General features: G+C 44.8%; 1 pseudogene; it reads right to left on the reverse strand.

Annotated features, from left to right (window-relative positions):
* Window positions 1-18068: 18068 nt before the first annotated feature.
* On the reverse strand, window positions 18069-20103 carry LOC116757706 (annotated as a pseudogene).
* Between the last annotated feature and the right edge of the window lie 2233 nt (window positions 20104-22336).

Genomic DNA, 22336 nt, shown 5'->3' on the forward strand with positions numbered 1-22336 from the left:
GGGGTATCATAACCTGTCTTGTGTAGTAGGGACATCATCTTTTTGGTTCCCAAGTGTGTTCATCTGTGAATCTGTTGTAGCATGGATTTTGCTTGTTGAGGAGATAATGTTCCTTTAGTTATGGCTGGGGTACTTGTTCCCCTATCATTTGGTTTCCCAGGACTCTCATCTGATAGTTCTAGTATGATTTCCCATAGAGCCACTTCTCGTGCCACCCTATCTGCCATGTTGTTGCCTCTTGTCACCGGGGTATTGTCCTTCTGGTGTCCGGGGCAATGAATGATGCTGACTTTAGTGGGGAGCATGAGGGCAGCTAGCAGTGCCACTGTTTCTTCTTTGTTTTTAATTTCTTTGCCCGCCGAGGTGAGCAACCCTCTTTGTTGGTAAATGGCCCCATGGACCTGGGCGGTAGCAAATGCGTATCTACTGTCCGTATAGATGTTTACCTTTTTGTTTTCTGCTAGTTCCAATGCTCTAGTCATGGCGATTAGTTCAGCCCGTTGGGCCGATGTCCCTTGCGGTAATGTGGCTGCCCAGATGACCTCTTTCCCGTCTACCACGGCTGCTCCCGCCCGACGCTTACCTTCCTCTAGGAAACTGCTTCTGTCAGTAAACCAGGTAACGTCGGCGTTGGGGAGGGGCTGATCCATCAAGTCTGGTCTGCTACGGTGTGCTGCAGCCAGTACTTCCTGACAATCATGGATGACGGTAGTGCTTTCCAGGTCAGGGTCGGGTAGCAAGGTGGCCGGGTTGAGTCCTGTGGCTGAGGTAAACTTAATACGATCTGAGTTTAACAGCAGGGCTTGGTAATGAGTCATCCTGGCATTTGTTAGCCATCTGTCGGGTGGCTGGCGAATTACACTTTCTAATGCATGGGGGGCTGTTATCGTTAGGTTCTGCCCCAAAGTCAGTTTGTCAGCATCTTTGACCAAAGCGGCCACCGCGGCGATTATTTTTAAACAGGCGGGCCATCCTGCTGCCACAGGATCCAATTTCTTTGATAGGTACGCAACCGGGCGATTCCAGGGGCCCAGTTTCTGAGTTAGTACTCCCTTTGCAATACCTTTATTCTCGGCCACGTACAGATGAAAAGGCTTAGTGATCCTTCCCCCGTTCCTTTTTTTAGGGTATTCTCTTGCCCAATGACCTTTTTCTTTACGGTAGGCACATTGGTCCTTGTCTAATGGCCGCCTTCTATCCGTTGTTCGCCCTTCCTGTCTATTTCTGTCTCTACTGTTTCCTCCTCTGACTACAGTGGCCAGTATCTTACTCAAATGTCCTTTCTTGCCTCTTATTCTCATCTTACCTCACGAGCCTCTTGTTCCTTCTGCTTTCTTTCTTCTCTTTCTTCTTCTGTCTCCCTCTTATTATATACCTTATCTGCCTCTTTTACTAAGTCCTGAAGGGAGAAACCTTGTAGGCCATCCAGCCTTTGTAACTTCTTTCTAATATCAGGGGCCGCCTGGTCAATAAAGGCCATTGCTATGGTGGCCTTATGTTCCTCAGAGGTTGGATCATAAGGAGTGAATCGTCTAAAAGCCTCCATTAAGCGTTCTAGGAACACGGTTGGCGATTCCTGGGGCCCCTGAGTTACCTCTCTTACCTTAGCCAAATTCGTGGGGCGCCTGGCCGCTCCATGGAGACCCGCCACCAGAGCCTGGCGATACATTTTCAGGTGCTCCTTACCTTCCAGGGTATTAAAGTCCCAATTCGGCCTGACGAGTGGAAAACCGGCATCAATCTCATTAGGCAACTGGGTAGGTTGTCCATTGGCGCCTAACACATTCTTTCTAAGCCTCCAGGAGAACCCGTTGCCTCTCCTCAGTTGTGAGGAGAGTCTGGAGGAGCTGTTGACAATCATCCCAGGTGGGTTGGTGGGAGAAGACAAGAGACTCTATTAGAGCAGTAAGAGCCTGTGGGTTTTCAGAGAAAGTAGGGTTATGCATCTTCCAATTATAAAGATCTGCAGAGGAAAGGGCCAGTATTGAAGGGGCCTATTCCCGTGGTTATCGGGGGGGCATATTCTCTAAGGGGTAAAGCAGTAGGATCCGGGGAAACAGCCCTCCGGCTTCTGGTGCCCGCCGAGGGACCCCCCCCTTTCCGCCATAACAGGTGGCCCTACTGGTGCGGAGGGTTGTGAAGCTGGGGGTCCTAGGGGCGACATGGGATTTAGGGCCGGAGGATAAGGAGGTGGGGAATCTAGAAGAAGCAAATCAGACTGCAGGTCAGGATATATCGCCTTTGGCGGGTCCGGGGCAGCAGATGACTTTTCCGTGTCTGGGGTTTTCTTCAGGGCCAATATCTCCGATTGTGCTGGAGCGCATGCAGACGTGCCTGTTGAGGAAACAAAGGGCCGGACCCACGGAGGCGGGGAGAGAACTAGATCTTCCCAGACCAAGATATATGGTATCTGGTCTGGGTGTCCGTGGGGTCCTGTGTTAAAGACCCTAGACTTGACTAGCCCAACCTTATCTAACAAAAAAGATCCTTCGGGTGGCCACCCTGTCTGAAATGTAGGCCACTCAGAGGTACACAGCGTTTGCCATTTTCCTTTCCTTACTTCTACCGAAAGGTTGTGGGCCCTAGCCCTAACTTCGGTCCAGTGGCTTAGGGTAAGAGAAAGAGGAGTCGTCATAGTTTGTCCCATTGTCGTCCGTCAAAAGAAAGATAATAGTACAGAAAAACAATAAAATTTCAAAAGACACACATTGATATTGCCGCCGCGAACTTAAACCCGAAACCAACTCAAATTCAGATGGCAGCTTATATAACCTGCCAGAACCAGCCGCCGCGAACTTAAACCCGAAACCAACTCAAATTCAGATGGCAGCTTATATAACCTGCCAGAACCAGCCGCCGCGAACTTAAACCCGAAACCAACTCAAATTCAGATGGCAGCTTATATAACCTGCCAGAACCAGATGAAGGGGAGACAAAATTTGTTTCTCCTTCCAGATGGACCACCAGGGCGGTCCCCCGGGGCCCGTGGACACCAGCTTTCGGCACGTCTGCCTAGCCAGGAGTCCAATACAGATTCCACAGCAAGCCGGTTCGCACGGCTTTTTCCTAATGGCGGCTAGCAACAAACAAACGACAAACAAACAGACAATTGGGCTCGAGCCTACCTGATACCTCCGACTCCCGATGTTCTTGTGACCCGGGGGGCGAGAGGGGATCCCGGGCGAGCCCCCAAATGTTAGACCCAAACGGTCTACGAGGGATTCCAACTCGCCCAAGAACCGCCAAGAGTCGAGAGCCGCTGCAACACGCAAGAGGTTTATTAGGAGCCGATGCACCGGGGTTCCCTGAACCTCACGCAGGAGGCCGATGGGGAACCCCTAAAAGCGGAATCACATACTTTTTATAGGTTTATTTACTCATAGGGCGGGTATATTCTCACAATGATTGGGTAAATGTGGTGACTTTTGAATTCATTGGCTTAGGAACTTTTGTCCCACCTTCTGGCCGTTATAGTTGTCTGTTCATTGTGGCGGTTAGGGCGTATACCTGTTACGGGCAACTGGAAAATTACCCGCTGTCTGGCAAGTCCCGGTCAACTGAAAAACTCCAAGAATTGGTTTCGATAGGGAGAAGGAGTGGCGCACGATAGGGAGAAGAATTGGTTTCGATAGGGAGAAGGAGTGGCGCACGATAGGGAGAAGAATTGGTTTACGGGAACAAGTGAGGGGGTGGAAAGTCCCTAAAGGCCCCACAAAACCTTTTGTTCTTGTCAGAGGACATCTTTTACCTGTTTTCTGTCTCTAGAGGGTACACTGACTGGCTTGTTCTCTTACCTGAAGTTCTATCGTTGTTTCTTCGTCCTTCCGATAGAGGTTTTTCTCCTAAGTAAGGAGAGGAGATGCTTATACATTATCATTTACACACACCTCACTGTGAGTGAGTCTACCAGACCTCCTCTTAGAGGGGCACCGTGTTGGAAGAGGCTTTGGGGTCATATAGACCCTTATGGGACAACTGAGACTCAGAGAGGGGGATTACCTAGGTGATCAGGTCCACAGCTGCCAGAACTCAGTCTCCTGAGTCCTGGTCGTGCTTCTTCCATTGGGCAGCCCTGCCTGCTCCCAGAGATTTGTTTGGAAAGAAGGGGGCAAGGGCAGGCTGGCTGAGTGAAGCCCTGGCTGTGCTGAAGGGTCATGTGTTCACCCCGCTGTTGGGCATAGCAATGTTCTAAGTGGAGTAATAGTGGCCACTGGTTTCCAGGGCCAGCAGCCTTTCCTGCAGCCTGATGGGCCCTTGGTATCCAGGGCCAGGGCTCAAATCCAGGTCAGACTCAGGTAGCTGGGCTCCTCTCAGCCTTCAGGGTGCAGGGACTCCAGCTCCTCTGATCTCTGAGCAGTTTTACAGTTTCATTTTCTAACCCTCAGGTCACATGTGGGCAGTTAGCATAGCAATGGCCGTTTCCCCAGCCTGCTTGCCTCTGCCACATTTATAAATAGGGATCTGGGAGGGTGTGCACAGAGGGGTGGGTAGTGATGCTGACGGTGACCTGCATGGGCATCCAGCCTTGGAAACAGGGTCCTCGGCTGACAGGGGGCTCTGAGCAGGGACAGGCAAGGTGGACACCACAGACATTTCAGGGACCTCTGATGGCCCAGTCTGGGTACCACTTCTCATAGAATGCCAGAACCGGAAGGGGCCTTACAGGTCAGTGAGTCCAGCAGCCTGTCTGAAGCTTTAATCCCTTTGCCAACCCTCCTGCCAAGTCTTCTCCAGTCTTCAGTAGAAACTATTTTGGTGCAGTCCAGTCTGGAGAGGAAGGAGAACATGACTCTGGCCTCTCCTTGTCCGTGTGTCTTGCCCTGGAGTAGACTCAGGACTGGATGTTTGTTCAAATTAGGACCTGATTGGGTTAGGGTATCGAGTTCAACCTCTGGTACTTCTTTTCCCTTCCCTTTTACCATAGCCCAGGAGAAAAATACCTAAGTGATCTATTAGATTTTCTTTCTACTTCTCAGTTTCTTGTCCCTCCAGGTATCTCCTGAGTGCCTGCAAGGAAAGAGACAGAAAAAAAGAGGGTTCTTTAAGCACATACCTTCTACATCTTCTTTCCTCCATGAGGGTGGGGATGCAGGTCACCAGAGAGAGAGGGTGACGGGGAAGATGAGGACAACCTTTCCTACAGCTGCAGCCCAGAGACCCAGCTGACCAGAATGTCAGTGAAGAAGTGGGCTAGGAGCCATCTAGTTCAAGCCCCTTGTTTTACAGATGAGAAAACAAGACCAAGGAGGGGAAGAGACCTTCCCAAGAGACACAGTGAATGCGTGGTGTGGCAGGGATGGGATCTGCCAGGGGTATCTATGGCTGAGTATGGGCACTGCCCACAAATCACCCTGGGAGTGGGGCAAAGGAGGACACGGTTCACTCCTTTTGCTATTATTCAGTGAGATTCCCAGCTCCAGGAGGTAGCACCAGCCTCTTGGGAATCACAGGAACCTGTAACCTACAGTGGAACCGTGGAATCTTGGAAGCATCTCCTCCTGCTTTCTGAACCAGAAATACATCCCCTACCCACGCCCTGATGCCCAAGATTCCACCATTTGAATGTTATTCCTTTAGTTTAATGTGTTCGTTCTCTAAAAGGCACCCCATAGGTGTGAATGACTTAACAGAGCCTTTCCTGAGTGCTTTTAGCTGGGGGATGAGTAGAGGGCACTTGGAACCAGGTAGAGTAGGAGGGAAACCTGGGACTGAAGAAAGGGAAGAGAAAGGGAGACAGACAAGGGAAGAGGGCTGCCCTCCAGTTTACACTGTTCTCTGGGCCACTGAGCCTAGAGCTGGGATGTGCTGGCTGGAGTGGCGATGTGAGGGGACCATCCAGGGGAGTGTTTGCCATTGCAGCCCAATCTGGGCCAACGTAACTGGAATTACTAGAGCAAATTGTATTGGCCCCAGGATTGATTAGACCTCCCACATGTGTCCTGCTTGAAGACTCCACTTTCTCTGCAGGATCTCTCCTCCAGCCTTTACTATGTGATTAACTCCCTGGCTAGCCTATGCCCCGCTCTCTGCTGCTTGAAGTGTGAGCGAACGTTCTATCACCAGGTATGAGGTGTCCCCTAACTGACTGTAAGATCTTGGGGACAAGGACAGGTCTAAGGTAGCATATAAAACAAGTAGGGTGGGCAGTGGTTCCACGGCCTCTCCTGCCCATTGAGATTCCCCTGGTGTTCCCTGCGTGCTTCCTTGCCTCGGCAAAGTTAGCCAGAACTGGGGTGATGTCACAGGCAGGCTATGGGAGGGATGACATTTGCTCTTTCTTGCACCTCTCCAGCCACTCATGCAGTTATTCAGGCTAAGTGTGTAGCTGCGGGGGTGGGGGGGCAGGAGCGATACATATGTGTGGGTTTAGGCTGGATTTCACGATACAGCCTCTGTGTCTGAGGGACCTTCCCAAAGGGTGTGGAGGATGGAGTGCCTGCTACCCCCTCAACTCTGAGCAAAGGACAGCCTCCCTGGGGGTCCTCAGATGACTTTGTTGTGTGTCTCAGCATCCCAGCTGGTAATCCAGGGTATCTTCTCAATATCTAGCCCAAGTCTCTGCTGCTTCACTTACGATCCCCCATTCGTAGTGTCCCAAGAAAGAGAAGGAGTTCTGTGGCAGGGGGTTTCAGGAATGTCTTTGAAAACAGTGTCCCCTCCCAGCTCCAAGGGCTTTGGCATGGAAGCTCTGACTTGCCCTGGATTGTCCCCTAGTATTTGGATATTGGATTATCCAGTTGGATTGAAGAGGCAGACTGTCCCATAACCAGTCCCAAAGAGTTGTGAAGGTTTTCTGAGTTCCTGCCAAGTCCTGGCAAATGAACGTTTCTGCTTGTGTGTGCCCATCTCCTCCAGCACTGGCAGGTAGCAATAGTCTCTGTGAGATAGTGGTTGGGGGCTGGAGGGAGAGGCCCCAGGTATGCCCCAGATACAGATGCTAGTAAATTGGCTGCCAGAGCCCCGCAGGGATGCTGGGGTTGAGGCCCCATGACCTGACCTGAGCTTTTTTTTCATGATGAACCTGGGAGAAAGAGAAACAGGGAGAAAGACAGAGAGGGGAGAGGAGAGAACTGCAGCAAATAATGACCCCTTTTTACAGCATACTATCAGAGACCTGTCAGCTGGAGCGCATTCAGTGGAGGGTGATGGAGATGGGGTGAAGGTAAAAGCCGAGACCTGTGAGAAATGGTTGAAGGAAATGAAGATGTCTGCTCCGTAGGCCCAAGGACACGCAGGAGCGTTAGGACTGTCTCCCAGGGGCTATTGTGAGCAAGAGGGGACACGCTTGTTCTCTGCATCCTTAAGGGTAAAAATAGGACATGTGTATATGCTTCAGGAAGACAGCCTGGGGCCCAACGGAAGGAAGAGGTTTCTCCAGCTGGCACTGACCAAGGGAAACGTTGGTTCCCTAAGGAGGTGGTGAGTTCCTGGTCACTGGAGGAAGGCCATCAAGCAGAGGCTGGGGGAATCTCTTTTATTTTTCCTTTTATTAAAAAAAAATATTTTTTATTTATTTTATTTTTGGCTGCATTTGGTCTTCGTTGCTGTGCATGGGCTTTCTCTTTCTCTAGCTGCGGCAAGCGCGGGCTATTCTTTGTTGCAGTGCCCGGCTTCTCATTGCGGGTGGCTTCTCTTGTTGTGGAGCACAGGCTCTAGGGTGCGCGGGCTTCAGTAGTTGTGGCACACGGGCTTAGTTGCTCTGCCGCATGTGGGATCTTCCCAGACCAGAGCTTGAACCCCTGTCTCCTGCATTGGCAGGCAGATTCTTAACCATTGTACCACCAGGGAAGCCCTGGGGAATCTCTTACAAGAGGAGGGAGGGAGAGGGAGAGGCAGGTGGAGTCCCTGTGGGGAAGACTCCAACTTGAGTTGAGGGATTGGATGAGATGACTTTGGAGGCTCCTTCCGACTATAAACTTCTCTGTTTTGAGGAGACTTGGGTCACAGAGGGTTTAGCTTTCAGGTTGGGCTGGGGCTCCTCCCAACTATTTGGGCCCTGCTCTGTAGTACGAGGGAGCTAGCGGATTCCCAAAGGCTCCCGGACAGAAGCAGGGGGAAAGTCTCAGGGAGATGAATGTTCCTTGTGTGAGAGGCAGAGCACTGTGGGGCAGAATCACCATGGTTGAGGGCTTTAACCGAGTGGACTGCGGGACTAGGAGAATTCCACCAGACCTGCCCTTGCAATACACGACCTATTGAATTATTCCGGTGCATTCACTTGCTGGGGTCTGGGAAGCAAGCAGGTGTCCATGGAAAGTTTAGAAACTCTTTGTAGTGAAAACATTAGTCAAGTCAGAGAGATCTAGTTTCTAATATTGGCTCTGCCACATCCTGGAGGGATGACTTTAGACAAATTACTTTCACTCTGGGAGTTGCTGATTTTTCTCATCTGTGAAATGGGGATGATGATTTCTAGCTCACAGAGTTGGGCTGAAGGCTAAATTAGGCCATGCATGTCAGGCACAGTTTTGCGACCTGATTGGACTCAATGAAAGGTAGTCCTATCTCCCCAGGATTGGGGCTTTCTCATCAGCTCCCTTGACTGTCCCCTCGTAGGTTTCATTTGCACTGATGTCCCTGGTGTCAGTGGTCTGGTCACAGGTACCCACTTTGTGTGAGGTGCAGGGCCCTGGGAGCTGTTGCTGACCTATGGCTAGTTGGAGATGGACAGGCCTAGAGAAGCTCAGGATAGGGCCTTCCCTCTGCAGATGTGCTGCAGAAAAGCATGGGTGATCAGTGGAGGGGGAATCCAGATGTTGGGCGAAGGCAGGAAGTGGGAGTGAATGGAGGCTCTCACTGCCGTGCCAAGTTTGTTGGAACAAGGACAAAACAAAAGGCTGTGCATGTTAGCAACCATTACTAGGCACCACCATTACTAGGCAGCACCATTACCAGCCACCTGCATAACTAGGCACCACCATTACCAGGCAGCACCATTACCGGGCACCTCCATTACCAGCCATCTCCATTACTAGGCACCACCATTACCTGGCAGCACCATTAACAGGCAGCACCATTACTAGCCATCTCCATAACTAGGCACCACCATTACCAGGCAGCACCATTACCGGGCACCTCCATTACCAGCCATCTCCATTACTAGGCACCACCATTACCAGGCAGCACCCTTACCGGGCACCTCCATTACCAGGCACTACCATTATGAGGCAGCGCTGGAGTCCTCATGACACTGATGGACACATACCTGCAGCCTGACAACAGGCTCCCCTGCTCTAGACCTAAACTTTGTTGATGCAGCAGGTGATATGCTGCTTAGCTACAGCTCTCCAGAAATTACTGGCTCATCACGGCACTGTGTCCCCTGCTCAACATTGGGCAGCTTGGAAAGAGACGGGTACTCCAAAGCAGTGGCAGGGGAAGATGATTGAAATAGAGGTGATCCGGAAAGTCACAAAGAAGATTTTTGGTAGCTGTCTTGCTATAGCCATCATTTCACTTCTATAATCGAGCTTCCTTGGATTCTATACTTTTGGGTGATCGGTATACATGTCCACATCTGCTCTGTAGGCCCTCAAGAAACTTTCCCATCCTGTCCTCGAGTATTATGTCTGTCAAAATCCAGAATAATGGTGAGCAGATTGGATAAGGCGAAACCCCTGAGGCCAATGTGTTGCTCTAGAGATTTCATAAATGAGCAGGACACAAGCAACAAATGCAAAGGCTTGGGCCACAGAGCTGGGTAGAAGCCTTTTTTAGAAAGGATGAACCCTCTCAGTGGTACTCACTGCCCTACGTTCACTTCTTCCTCTTTGTAGGCTTTGTTTTTTTCAGCATCGGCTGTATATGGGCTGTTGAACAAATATTTGTTGATTACAAAAATAAAATAATGTGTTTTTCCCATCTACTCTGGGTAAGGCACTTGCTTGGCACCATGTTTTCTGTCATTTAGTCCTTACAGAAGCTGAGAAGCAGATATTATTATCCCTTGTTACAGAGGAGGGGATTGAGAATGGAGACATCTCAGAGTTAAATAGTGCGGCTCCAAGTTCATGCCTCTTCATCACCTCATCCTGACTCTTGCTTTCTGTCTTCAATACCTTACTCCTAAGCTGAAAGGGCAAGACTTCTTCAAAGTTTCTAGTAGGTCCTGAATTCCCATGAAAGAAGTCACCTCATTGTCTCCTTTTAGGGAAGCCCTAGATTAAGGGTCAGCTGTGGGTGCTCCAACTTCTCAATCACTGTGTGCTCTGTTGGGCGTGGTTCTCTCTAGGCTGGTGGGAGATTGGCCTCCCTGAGTGGTCTCCTTCCTTTGGAGCAGTGGTTCGTTGAGCTGGACTCTTGACCAACATGTAGAACCTGGTGGATCTTCAACGTGGCATGAATGCAGTCTCCATGCCAAACTCTTCTTGGAGTCCTGCTGAGACTCCATCCAAATATTGAGAAAATTGTCTTTAATAATTCACCCTCTCTGGCTCTTTACAGATTATGCACAGCTTTTGCTATGGGTAATATCTGCCATGCACAAATTCTGTGTTTATGAAAGAACGTTTGTTTGTTTTTCAACTTTTTATTATTCAAACACACATAGGTGGAAAAAAGAGTATAATGAACCGTTGTGGACCATAATTCAGCCTTAACAATGACCAATATATGGCCATTAAAAAAACTTTATTCCCCACTTCTCCCTGCACCCTCTTAGTCATTGTATTATTTCATATGTAAATGCTTCATTTATGTATTTGTAAGAGTTTAGGACTCTTTTCTTCTCTAAATATAGCCACATGCCATTTTACCACTTGAAAATTAGAACTTTATTTAAAACTTTATTATTTTTAGTTTTTATGAAAGTAATGTATTCTCATCAAAAATATTCAGACAATACAAAAATGTATAAAGAAGAAAATGAAAATTCCTCATAAACCAACACCCAGACATAATTACTGTTAGCATTTTGGCATATATAGTTATATATGTTTAGCACATTTTCTTTATACAGGTCTACACATATAAAATCATGCTACAGATGATGTTTATCATTTTGTTTTATTTTATTTTTTTTGGTAAGCACTAAAAAAATTGAAGCCAAAAATATATAGAGAGAAGTGCACAAATTATAAGTATAGTTCAACGAATTTTCACTGGTATGTAACCAACTAATGTTCTGATCAAGAAATAGACCATTGGGCTTCCCTGGTGATGCAGTGGTTGAGAGTCCTGCCGATGCAGGGGACATGGGTTCGTGCCCTGGTCCGGGAAGATCCCACATGCCGTGGGGCAGCTGGGCCCGTGAGCCATGGCCGCTGAGCCTGCGCGTCCGGAGCCTGTGCTCCGCAACGGGAGAGGCCACAACAGTGAGAGGCCCGCGTACCGCAGAAAAAAAAAGAAAAAGAAATAGACTATCACCTGCACCTCAAAACCTCTCCATGCCTCTTTTAGTCACTAACCATACCAAACACAACTGCTACTCTAACTTTCATCACTAGATAGCAGTTTTGCCTGCTTTTGAATTTTTTTCAAATAGAATCATACAGTATATGCTTTTTTGCGTGACTTTTTTTTTTTTTTTTTTGCGGTACGCGGGCCTCTCACTGTTGTGGCCTCTCCCGTTGCGGAGCACAAGCTCCGGACGCGCAGGCTCAGCGGCCATGGCTCATGGGCCCAGCCGCTCCACGGCATGCGGGATCTTCCCGGACCAGGGCACGAACCCGTGTCCCCTGCAACGGCAGGTTGACTCTCAACCACTGTGCCACCAGGGAAGCCCTAGCCAGAAATCTTTCTTTGTTGCATAGCATTCCACTGTGTGACTGTATTACAAATTATTTACACATTTTACTATTGATAGGTACTACCCCACAACACCCGCAACCCCAATGTGTTGTTATCAGTAATGTCTTTTGATACATTTATGTATGCATTTCTATTAGGGAACAGACTTGTGGGTAAACCAATTTATACTTGCACCAACAGTCTGTGAGAATTTCATTTGCTCCATATGCTTGCTGACCCTTGATTATTATCAATGCTTTAAAATGTTCTATTCTGTTGAGTGTGTAGTAGTAACTCATTGTGGTTTTATTTTGGTTTTCCTTAACGACTAATGAAATCGAGTGCTTTTTATATGCTTCTTGGACACATAGATATCCTTTTTTGGTGAAATACCTGTTCATTTGTTTCCCATTTGTCTATTGGATGTTCTGTGCTTTTTAAAATTGATTGTAGGAGTCATTTGTATATTCCGGATATGAGGGGGTTTTTGTCAAATATTTATTGAAAAAATCTTCTCCCACTATGTGAGTTGCCTTTTCACTCTTTTAAGGTATCATTTGATAAACAGAAGCTTTAAATTTCAACTTGGTCCCGTTATCAATATTTTCCTTTATGGTTAGTATATTTTGTGCCCAATTTAAGAAACATTTACCTACTTCAAGATCATTAATATATTTTCCTATGTTCTAGAAGTTTTATTGTTTAACCTTTCACTTTTTTATTTTATAATACATCTGGAACTGATTTTTGTGTATGGTGTGAGGTAGGGGTCAATATTTTTTTCCCCATATAAATAACCAATAATTGAGCTCCACTTATTGAAAAGACTGTTCATTTCCCCCGTGTTCCATCATATCACCTTTGCTAGAAGTGAAGCATGTATCAGACTGTTTTTGTATTCTCTATTCTGTTCTATTGTACATTTGTTCACTTGTGCCACCTCAACAGTTTCTTAATTACTGGTGCTTAATAATATACTTAATATCTGGTAGTTTAGGTCCTCCAAATTTGTTACTCTTCTTCAATATTGTCTTTGCTCTTTTCATGCTTTGCATTTTCATGTAAGTTTTAGAATCAGTTTATCCAATTCTGTAAAGAAAAAAAAAAAAGCTGAGATTTTGATTAGGATGGCATTGAATTTTATATCATTTTGGGGAGGATTGACTTTTCGTTACAGTATTTTATTTACAATATTGAATCTTCCAATCCATAAATATGTAATATCTCCCACTCATTTAAGTTTTCTTTATCTTAATAAAGTGTATAGTTTTTTTTTTTCTAGAAGTCTTGCACATTTTTGTTGGATTTATTTCTAGGTATTTTATGTGTTTGATGCTATGGAAAATATTATTTTGAAAATTCTATCTTTAAAAAATATTTCCTAATAGTTTGGTTGTATATAAAAATTCAGTTAAATTTTGCATGTTGAACTGTAACCTTGCTTGACTTGGCTAAATTAATTTTTTAACTCTATCAGTTTATTGGCATATTCTTTTGGATTTTCAAATACACAATCACATTCCTTGAAAAATGACTTTATTTTCAAACATTATATACTTTTTATTCTTTTCCTTATTGCATTGGGCAGGACCTATGATATAATGTTGTATAGGAGGGTAACAGTGGACATCATTGCCTCATTCCTGATATCAGGGGTAAGTCTTTCAATATTTATCATTAAGAATGGTGTTTGTTCCAAGTTTTTTTTTTTTTTTTTTTTTGCGCTATGCGGGCCTCTCACTGCTGTGGCCTCTCCCGTTGCGGAGCACAGGCTCCGGACGCGCAGGCTCAGCAGCCATGGGTCACGGGCCAGCCACTCCGCGGCATGTGGGATCTTCCCGGACTGGGGCACGAACCCGCGTCCCCTGCATCGGCAGGCGGACTCTCAACCACTGCGCCACCAGGGAAGCCCCTGTTCCAAGTTTTTTATAGTTATCCTTAATCCTTTATAAAATTAAGGAAGTTTCCTTCTGTGGCTAATTTGTTAAGCTTTCTTTTTCTAATTTAAAAAATGAATGAGTGTTGAATTTTATTAAGTGACTTTTCTACATCTTTTGAGGAGATCATGTAATTTTTTTCTCCTTTATTCTGTTAATTGGTGAATTACTATCAATTGCATTGCTTGCTTTTCAATAGTAAACTTTACTTCCCTGGAATAAGCCCGGGTTGATTGTGATATATTGTTGTTTTTATATATCATTGGATCCCATTTGCTGATAATTTGTTTAGAATTTTTGAATTTACGTTCATGAGAAAGATTGATCTGAAGTTTTTCTTATTGTAATGTTATTATCAGGTTTCAATATCAAGATTATACTGGTCTCATAATATAAGTTGGGAGTTGTAAGGTTTTTCTATTCTCTGGACAAAATTGTGTAGATTTATTTCTTAAATGTATGATAAAATTCACTGGAGAAATCATCTGTACCTGAAGTTTTCTTTAAGTGTGATATCTGCAGGTTTTTGTAGATGATCTTTATCAGGTTGAGGAAATTCTCTTTAATTCTTAGTTTTCTGAGAGTTTTTATAAGGAATGACATTGAATTTTGTCAAATGCTTTTCTGCATCTATTGAGATGATTATACGGTTTGTCTTTTTTGGTCTGTTTATTCAACAAATAACATTGATTTTAAAATGTTAGATCAATCTTGCATTCCTGGTCATGATATATTATCTTTTTATATATTGTTTTATTAGATTTGCCTAAGATGTCTGCTATTATTTGTATTAATTGAGTCCTTGTTACAATCCCATTTTATCACTTGTGTTGGGTTTAGCTGTAACTATTTGCTTTGCCATTTTAGTGGTATCTTAAGGGCTTATAGTATATATTTTAAATTTATTGTAATCTAATTTTAGAAGAGGAAGGAGAGAGGAGGGAGGGAGGGAGAGAGAGAGAGAGAGAGAGAGAGAGAGAGAGTGAGAGAGGGAGAACTCATTTGAGGAAACTACCTGAGGCCAGGGAAAGAAGCACCTGAAAAAATTCTATGGAACAATCAATCTCTGGCATTCACACAGGATTGAGAATAGTACCCATTCCGACTCTCCAGAATGGAAACCATAATTCATGGAGCCTCAGCGACAGAAACTAGAAGGATTTTGCCTCAGTAGTGGTGAAAATTAACCCTAGATTAAATGTTTCTCTGGTCCTACGTAATGAAGCCTAAAGCCAAACTTCAGAAAGGTCAATCTGCTTCCAAATAACTTGACTGTATCCCAGGACAAAGCTAAGGAATATTTATAGGAATACAAATATTTCAGCACGTAATGGGATAAAATTACAATGCTTGGCATCCAGTAAAAAATCATCAGATCTGTGAAGAAGCAGGAAAAGAACACCTATAATAAGGAGAATTTTCAACCAATCAAAACTGATCCAAATGGTAGAGTTAGTAGACAAGGGCATGAAAACAGTTATTAGAATTGTATTCCATAGGCTCAAAAAGCTAGAGGAAAATTTAGCTATACTGTGCATAAGTAGAGACATAAAAGAAAGAAAAAGACCCAATTTGAATTTCTAAAGATGAAAAAACTGCCATGTTTCAGATGAAAAAGATACTAAACGGGATCATGGTAATTTAGACATTGTACAGGAAAAAATTAGTACATTTGAAGACAAAGCAGTGGAAAGTATTCAGAAAGAAACATAAAGATAAAGACTGAAAAATAATAAGAGAGAATTATTGAGCTGTGGTATGAGTGAACTCTGGTCACCTTGGACTCCCCAGACTCTTGAATTTATTTCCTCAATTCAAGGAGACCACTGAGTTCCACTTGGGTTTCTCCTCCATGTACCACAGCCTGAAAACTTTCTGTAGGCAGTAAGTTGGGGCAATAACAGGACTCACTCACCTCCCTTACTTTCCCAACTCTCAAGGATCATTCTTCTTTGTAGCCTGATGGCCAAAGCCTTAAGAATCATTGTTTTATAAATTTTGTTCAATTTTTTTGGTTATTTGAGGTGTGAAAGTATATCTGTTACCTGCTACTCCAAAAGGATATTGAGTGTATTGTTTTTGTGTATTTTTAGTTTAATAGTTTTAATAGTTTAGGTTTATTGTGTATTTCAAATCTATATCCTTTATATTTTTGTGTACTCATTCTACTAGTTTTTGAGAAAAACGTAAGAAATTCTTTATTTCTCCTTGCTCCAAATTTTGCTTTTTACAGTTTGAAGTCATGTTATGAGGTACACACGTATTAAGAATTTTTATGTCTTCCTGGTAGATTGATCTTTTTGCCATGAGGAAATGTCTTTCTTTATCTCTGGTAATTCTTCTTGCCTTAAAAGTCTACTTTGTCTGATATAAATATAGCCCTACTACCTTTCCTTTGGTTAGTGTTAGCATGGTATATCTTTTTCTATTCTTTTACCCCTTCTTTGGTCTTGTCTTTAAGATGCATTGCTTATAAGCAGCATATAGTTGTTTTTCTTCAACATAGTTGTTGGAAAGCAATACGAATATTTTCATGTTTCTGCCTGGTTAAAGTTTTCTAAGTCTTTCTAAGCAAAGAAGGAATGTCTCTTTCCCCCAGACACATTTGCTCCTCACATTCTAAGGGTGATAAAACTGGAGCTGCTTTTATTCTTTATAATGGAGCCATCTGCTCCCATTCAAAGGGTAAGTAAATATATCAACCCCAGAGCCAAGTATTTGAATTCCAGAGTAGAGACTTTGTCATTTCTCTTCCCTGAGAAAATAGTTCGGGTTACAAATGTTCCTCTCCCTCTCCCAGGACGAAGGCGGTAGGAGAGCCTTATGGCTGTTCCCATATAAACTCTCAGATTCATAATTTTTGAATTCCTCTCCTATGTGTACCCTTTGCATGTACAGTCCTAACCATCTGGTTCTCATTGCACCACCCTTAAGGGGGAAAATTGGGCACGGGAAGCCAATGCGGTTGTTACTGGAAGTGGTAATAGTCAGCCCCAATCTAGGAATCTCATATTTGTCTTCTGAATAATATAAATAAATAATTGGTATTAAAAACTGATCTGACAAATTAAAAACTTGTCTGACAAATTTTGTTTTCAATAGAAGAATTTAGTGTATTTATCCTTTTATGTAATTACTGATATAGTTGGGCTTAAACACATTATAGTGTATATTTTCTTATTTGCAACGCTTTATTTTGTCCTCCTTCATTTTCTTCTTTGAGTTAATTCGGTATGTTTTGTTATTTCTATTATCGTGGTAGTTGTATAGTCTTTTGCTATTTTTTTTATTGGCTACTCCTGATATTATAATATGCATCTTTGGTTTATTACAATAAACTGAAATCATTATTTTTACTACTTCTATCATTTCTATTAAGAAATTATCTGTGTTTTATTGTTACTCATTTGAAAGTAATGTGGGTTTTTTTCTCTGGTTGCTTTAAATGTTTCTCTTGGTGTTGGGTTTTCAATGATTTTGCCATGATATGCCTACACATTTATCCTGCTGAAAATCTGTGGCTTAATGTCTTTCTTCAGTTTTGAAGAATGTGAATTTCAGAAAATTCACAGTCACTATTTTTCAAATATTGTTTATGCTAAATTTTTTCTCTTTTTTTTTTTCTGGTACTCCAGTTTCACATGTTAGATCTTTTCACCATGTCCCATATGTCTTATATTCTTTTCTGCATTTCCATCTTTTAAAAATATTTTCTCTTTTTATCAGTCTGGTTATTGTCTTCCAACCTGCCATTCCACGCTATTCTTTCCTTCCGCAGTGTCTAATCTCTTATTAAACCCAAATTATTGATTTTATGTGTTATATATTTTTAGTTCTTGAATTTTGGTTCTTTCTAAAGATTCCAGAGTGTTTTTCTTCTTTTTTACTGAAATTTCCCATTTCGATCTATTTTCTTGAAGATATTCATCATAGTGACATTAAAGTCTGTGTCTAAAAATACTAACATTTGGTTCAGCTGTGAAGCTATGATCTGACCTTTATTTTCATTCTTAGTTATTTCATTCTGTGTCTTTGCATGCCTCGTCAGTTTTTATTGAATGCCAGGCATTTTTATGAAATTTGTAATCTCTGGATGATATCTTCTTCCAGTTGATTTGCTTAGTCAACTATAGTAGAGGAAGAGCACCTGTATTTGAAGCTGGGTTCCAGTCTCTGTGAAGGTTGGTATATTCCCTCTTCACATTTATTCTTTGGTTTAGCACTTCATGAATCCCAAATGAAATCCTGGAATGTGTACCAGGTCTTCTCCTCCTTGGTTGTGGTCTTTCATTTTTGTCTTCCTAGGACTGTGAGACTATTAAAGTCTCTTTTTGAAAAGCATAACTTCCAGTTGGTTTCTTTTCCAGAGGACAGTTTTTCTTCAGTCCTTAAGGACCCAGCTCCTTACATGGGCTTTGGCAGAGGTCATGGGGTGGCACAATTAGGTCTAAATTAGGTGAAGGTGTGTGGATTTTCTGGGCTTTGTGAGAATGATTCCTGACTACCTTGCTGTGAATGGCATGACTCATGCAGTAATGTAGTTTCACATAGAGAAAGCACAAGTGTGCCAAAGACACTCGCTCTGGAAATGTCCATGATGACTGTGGCCTGCACTATATTTTGAATAATGAACTTCTTAATGGCCTTGTCCTTGGGCACACGCTGGGTGTGGTTAGTGCAGCATACAGGCTACAGGTGGCCATAGCCTTTTTGGCATGACCATTATTGCTTCTTTTCTTGGTCTACACCAGGGTGAAGATCCTCTTAGGAAGGGGGCACAACACACCCAGCCCTTCTGGCATCTTGGCAGCAAGGACCCAGACCTAACAGCCTTTTAAAATTTCCCAGCCTTGTAGCCAGTTTTTAGTTAGGTTTTTCATCCCCTGGGTTGCTGCTTACGGATCACACATGCCTTGAGGGAAAGTGCCATTAAATACTGGGCTCACTTCTTTGGTCTTCTCTTGTCTCCAGGATCTCAACCTTTATATCCTAAATGCCTTGGTTGGTAGCTCCAAGCTCCAGTATATGCCTCCTCAGCCTCATGAGGCTGTCAAAAGCTCTGCTTGGCTTCATTGTGTCTTAGCTACTACTTTATGTTCATCTTCTTAGTCTCTGCTTGTCCTTTCAGCCTCTGAGCTACTAAATATGAATCAGGGAAAAGCAATCATGAATGTAGGGTGCCTCTCAGTTCATTTCCTTTCTTTTTTAAATTTTGGCTCATAAGTCCTGGATGCCTTGGCAGCTCTCTGTTGAGTTTTAAAGAGTTGTTTTCGATTTTGATTTTTTTTTTTTTGGATTTTTTTTTTGCGGTACGCGGGCCTCTCACTGTTGTGGCCTCTCCCGTCGCGGAGCACAGGCTCCAGACGCGCAGGCTCAGCGGCCATGGCTCACGGGCCCAGCTGCTCCGCGGCATGTGGGACCTTCCCGGACCGGGGCACCAACCCGTGTCCCCTGCATCGGCAGGCAGACTCCCAACCACTGCGCCACCAGGGAAGCCCTCATTTTGATTTTTAAAGTTTTTATTAGCAGGAGAATTTGTTTGATACAAGCCAGTCTACCCCAGACAAGAGCAGAAATTTTGTAACCTGCTTTCATGAAGGAGTTTTGTGACTGCCACTTTGTGGTAGACCTGGAGATTAAGTAGAAAAGGAATCAAATAAACGTGAGGGAGAAAAGCTATGAAAAGATTAAGTTATTTGACATCCAAAAGATTTAGCACTGTCACAGTCCACCTGGTTCCTCAGATTATAATTAGATTTTGGTCATACTGCTGAGTTGGGAGAAGCCTGGAGATGTTTTCAGATATCTGAAGGATGCTACCGTGGCTTTGGCAATGTTGGGGAGGGTGGGGGAGTAGGGAATGGGTCAGGGGAACAAGGGCCAAGGGTTATAAATAAAAGCTGGAGGGGTACAGATTTTGGTTTGAATAAAGGGAATTATTCCTAATAAAGATTGCTGGAATGAGGATCAGTAGGAAATAACTCAGTCCCCATCCATGAAGTCATTCTAGCATTGGCCAATTTGGGATGGGGTGCTATAAAGGGGATTAAAATATTGAATGTGGGATGGGTGAATGGCATGGTATATACTATATACTTGGTCATAGTAGGTAAGGAGCTCAATAAATGTTGAATGAACATGTGATCTGCCAAGTCCCATCTAAGGCTGAGATTCCATGATTTTAGCAGTGCGGAAGTCAGGATAGTATAATACAAAGTACATAGGACTAGAGTACTCTGTTCCCAGAGTAGTTTAGGAAGGAAGAACACGGAAAACGCCATCTTTCCTATTCTTACCTCTCCAACCCCACCCTTCAGCTAGCCCTCTAAGGCCCAGTTAAACTTTCTACGAAGAGCTGAGCTCCAGCGCAGAGCATCGGCACCCAGAAGAGGTGTGGAGACATGCAGACAATGGGCGCTCTCTCCTTGGTGATGAGCATCCCTATTTCATGCCCTCTGGGGGCTGCAGGTGCAGGTTTGGCAGAGCAACCTGCCCTCCTAAGTGGTCCCGGCCTGCCCTGGGGACAGAGCCAGCTGGGAGGTCATGTCCGGGCTCGTCTTCTCCTCCGGAACAGGCTACTCTGCACCCCTAGCTTGGGGAGCCCATGTTGGGCACCCTCCTCCACCCCCTTCCCCAAGCAGGGCTGAAGTACTGTTCCCGACCAGCTGAATCCTGTCAGCGGTGCTACTAAATATTTCATTCGGGCTTCACAACTCAATCTGCTTGCCGTTATCCTGAGGCACCCCCTCCCCCAGCCCCCAGCCCCTTTCTGATTAACAAAGTAGCCGGCGGGAAAGATCTGCTGAAGCCTTCACTGAAGGCTGTGTGAGCCAGCCGCTGCGCAGGTCAGGTGGGCGGTGGCACAGCGTTAAGCAGGAAGCATCGATTTCGGCATTAGCTAGCTTTTTACATTCCCAGGCAGACAATGCAAGTACCTTAAATTATCTTCAAAGCAACTGAAGGGAAGGAAATTGGTCTTAGATGTGGTAAATAGACTCTACAAAGTCCGCTGAAGCCTGCAAAGATGTGCACACCGGGGACCCAGAGGCCTAACCGCCAAGCCTGCTCCATGGCTGATGAGAATTCAGTCATTGCAGGGGCTCCATTCCTCTGCCCCCTGAACACTGGGAGAGCACGAGGGGTCTCGAAGCTGGGATCTCAAACGCCAAGGCGGCTGCAGGGAGCAAGCTGAACACCGAGCTTCGATTTACTTTGGGTTCTACTGGTGTGTGACCTGGGTCAGGCAGCCTAAACTCTCTGAGCCTCATTTTCCCGACTAGTGAGATGGAACTTGTAATATCTACCTTAGAAGGGAGTGACGCTGAGTTCAGGGCTCTGTCCTCTGCAGGTTGGACCCTCTTCTATGCCCTCATACCATCTTGTGCTCATCTTGGTCCCAGGCTTATCACACTGGTTGTTGGTTTTCATGTCTGTCCTTCCCGTGGACAGGCAGTGGTTAAGATTTTTTTAGGGAGGGGTCAGGACCCCATGAAGAAGCTGGTGAAAGCCATGGGCCCTCTCCCTACAGAAAAACGCACGAACATACAATTTGCTTATAATTTCAAGGAACTCATAGCAGCAAGGCTAAAATCCCTATGCCAGTGTTCACAGAGCACCTGACAGATCAGTCATAATCAGAATATGTCTGTTGGCTGCTTGAAGCGTTTTGAAGATGTTTTCCCAGCCCTGTGGTTTTGGAATTCAATTCTATCCAGGAAACATTCATTTGGTGAGTACTTATTGTGTTGCAGGCCCTAGAATGGGTTTTATGGAGAGTTCAGGGACATAAGTCCTGCCCACAGATGGGGAATTAGACATAAATGCATATGTCAGTGACTCAAGGTGGTAAGATTCTTCCCATTTCCTTAGCTCAAGCAACTCCTGGGAAAGGGCTTTCTTCCCTTTCCTCTCAGCCCTGACATTGGAGATCCCACAGGGTAGGCCGTTAGGGACAGACTGAGGGAGAAGAGGTAAGAGGGTGCACGTGATAGAGGCCCGGTGGCAGGTGGGGAAGGTGGTGTAGTGAGAAGGCCTTCAGCAGCCTGGTCTAGAAGCACTGTCGCCATGCTTGGGGCTGGGGCAGAGAGCTAAGGGCCTGGCAGCCAACACCTGCTAGCTCCTGTCCGGTACCCTGCTCTGGGTTAATCTACTTAGTGAGGACATTATTATGCACAGGTAATTTGCATAATCTGCCAAGCCCTGATTGCAGGGCACTCAAGTGCCTGTTGGGGAAAGCTGGCAAGAGAGCATCCCTTCGTCCTTTGCAGGCCATGGGTGAGGGTACGGGCTGGGCGGCTGGGCCCCAGATCCAGGAGCGCTGGATCCCAGACTGAGTCTAAGAGAGTGAGCTGGGGCTCCCATGGCCTTGTTTCTGGGGAGTAAGCTCATTCCCACCCTAAAGCCTGTTGCATCTTCTCTGCTCTTAACAATTTAATTATAAAAGGATAAAACCCCTCGTGGATGTTTTTAAGGAGTTAAGTAAGTGCCAGTGATGGCTCCTGTTGGAGCTGTTTGGATTTGAAAAGAAGATACTGAGATGTAAAGATATAAATATTTAATTGTCTCTTGAAGTCTGGGTTTTCAAGCAAGCGGCAGGGAGCCAAGAGTCTCCTCTGAATGTGATGTGTGTGCGTGCATGAATATGTACATATGTGCACGTGTGTATATGAGCG

Source organism: Phocoena sinus, chromosome 8 (assembly GCF_008692025.1).
Source record: "Phocoena sinus isolate mPhoSin1 chromosome 8, mPhoSin1.pri, whole genome shotgun sequence".
In the NCBI taxonomy this organism is placed as follows: domain Eukaryota; kingdom Metazoa; phylum Chordata; class Mammalia; order Artiodactyla; family Phocoenidae; genus Phocoena; species Phocoena sinus.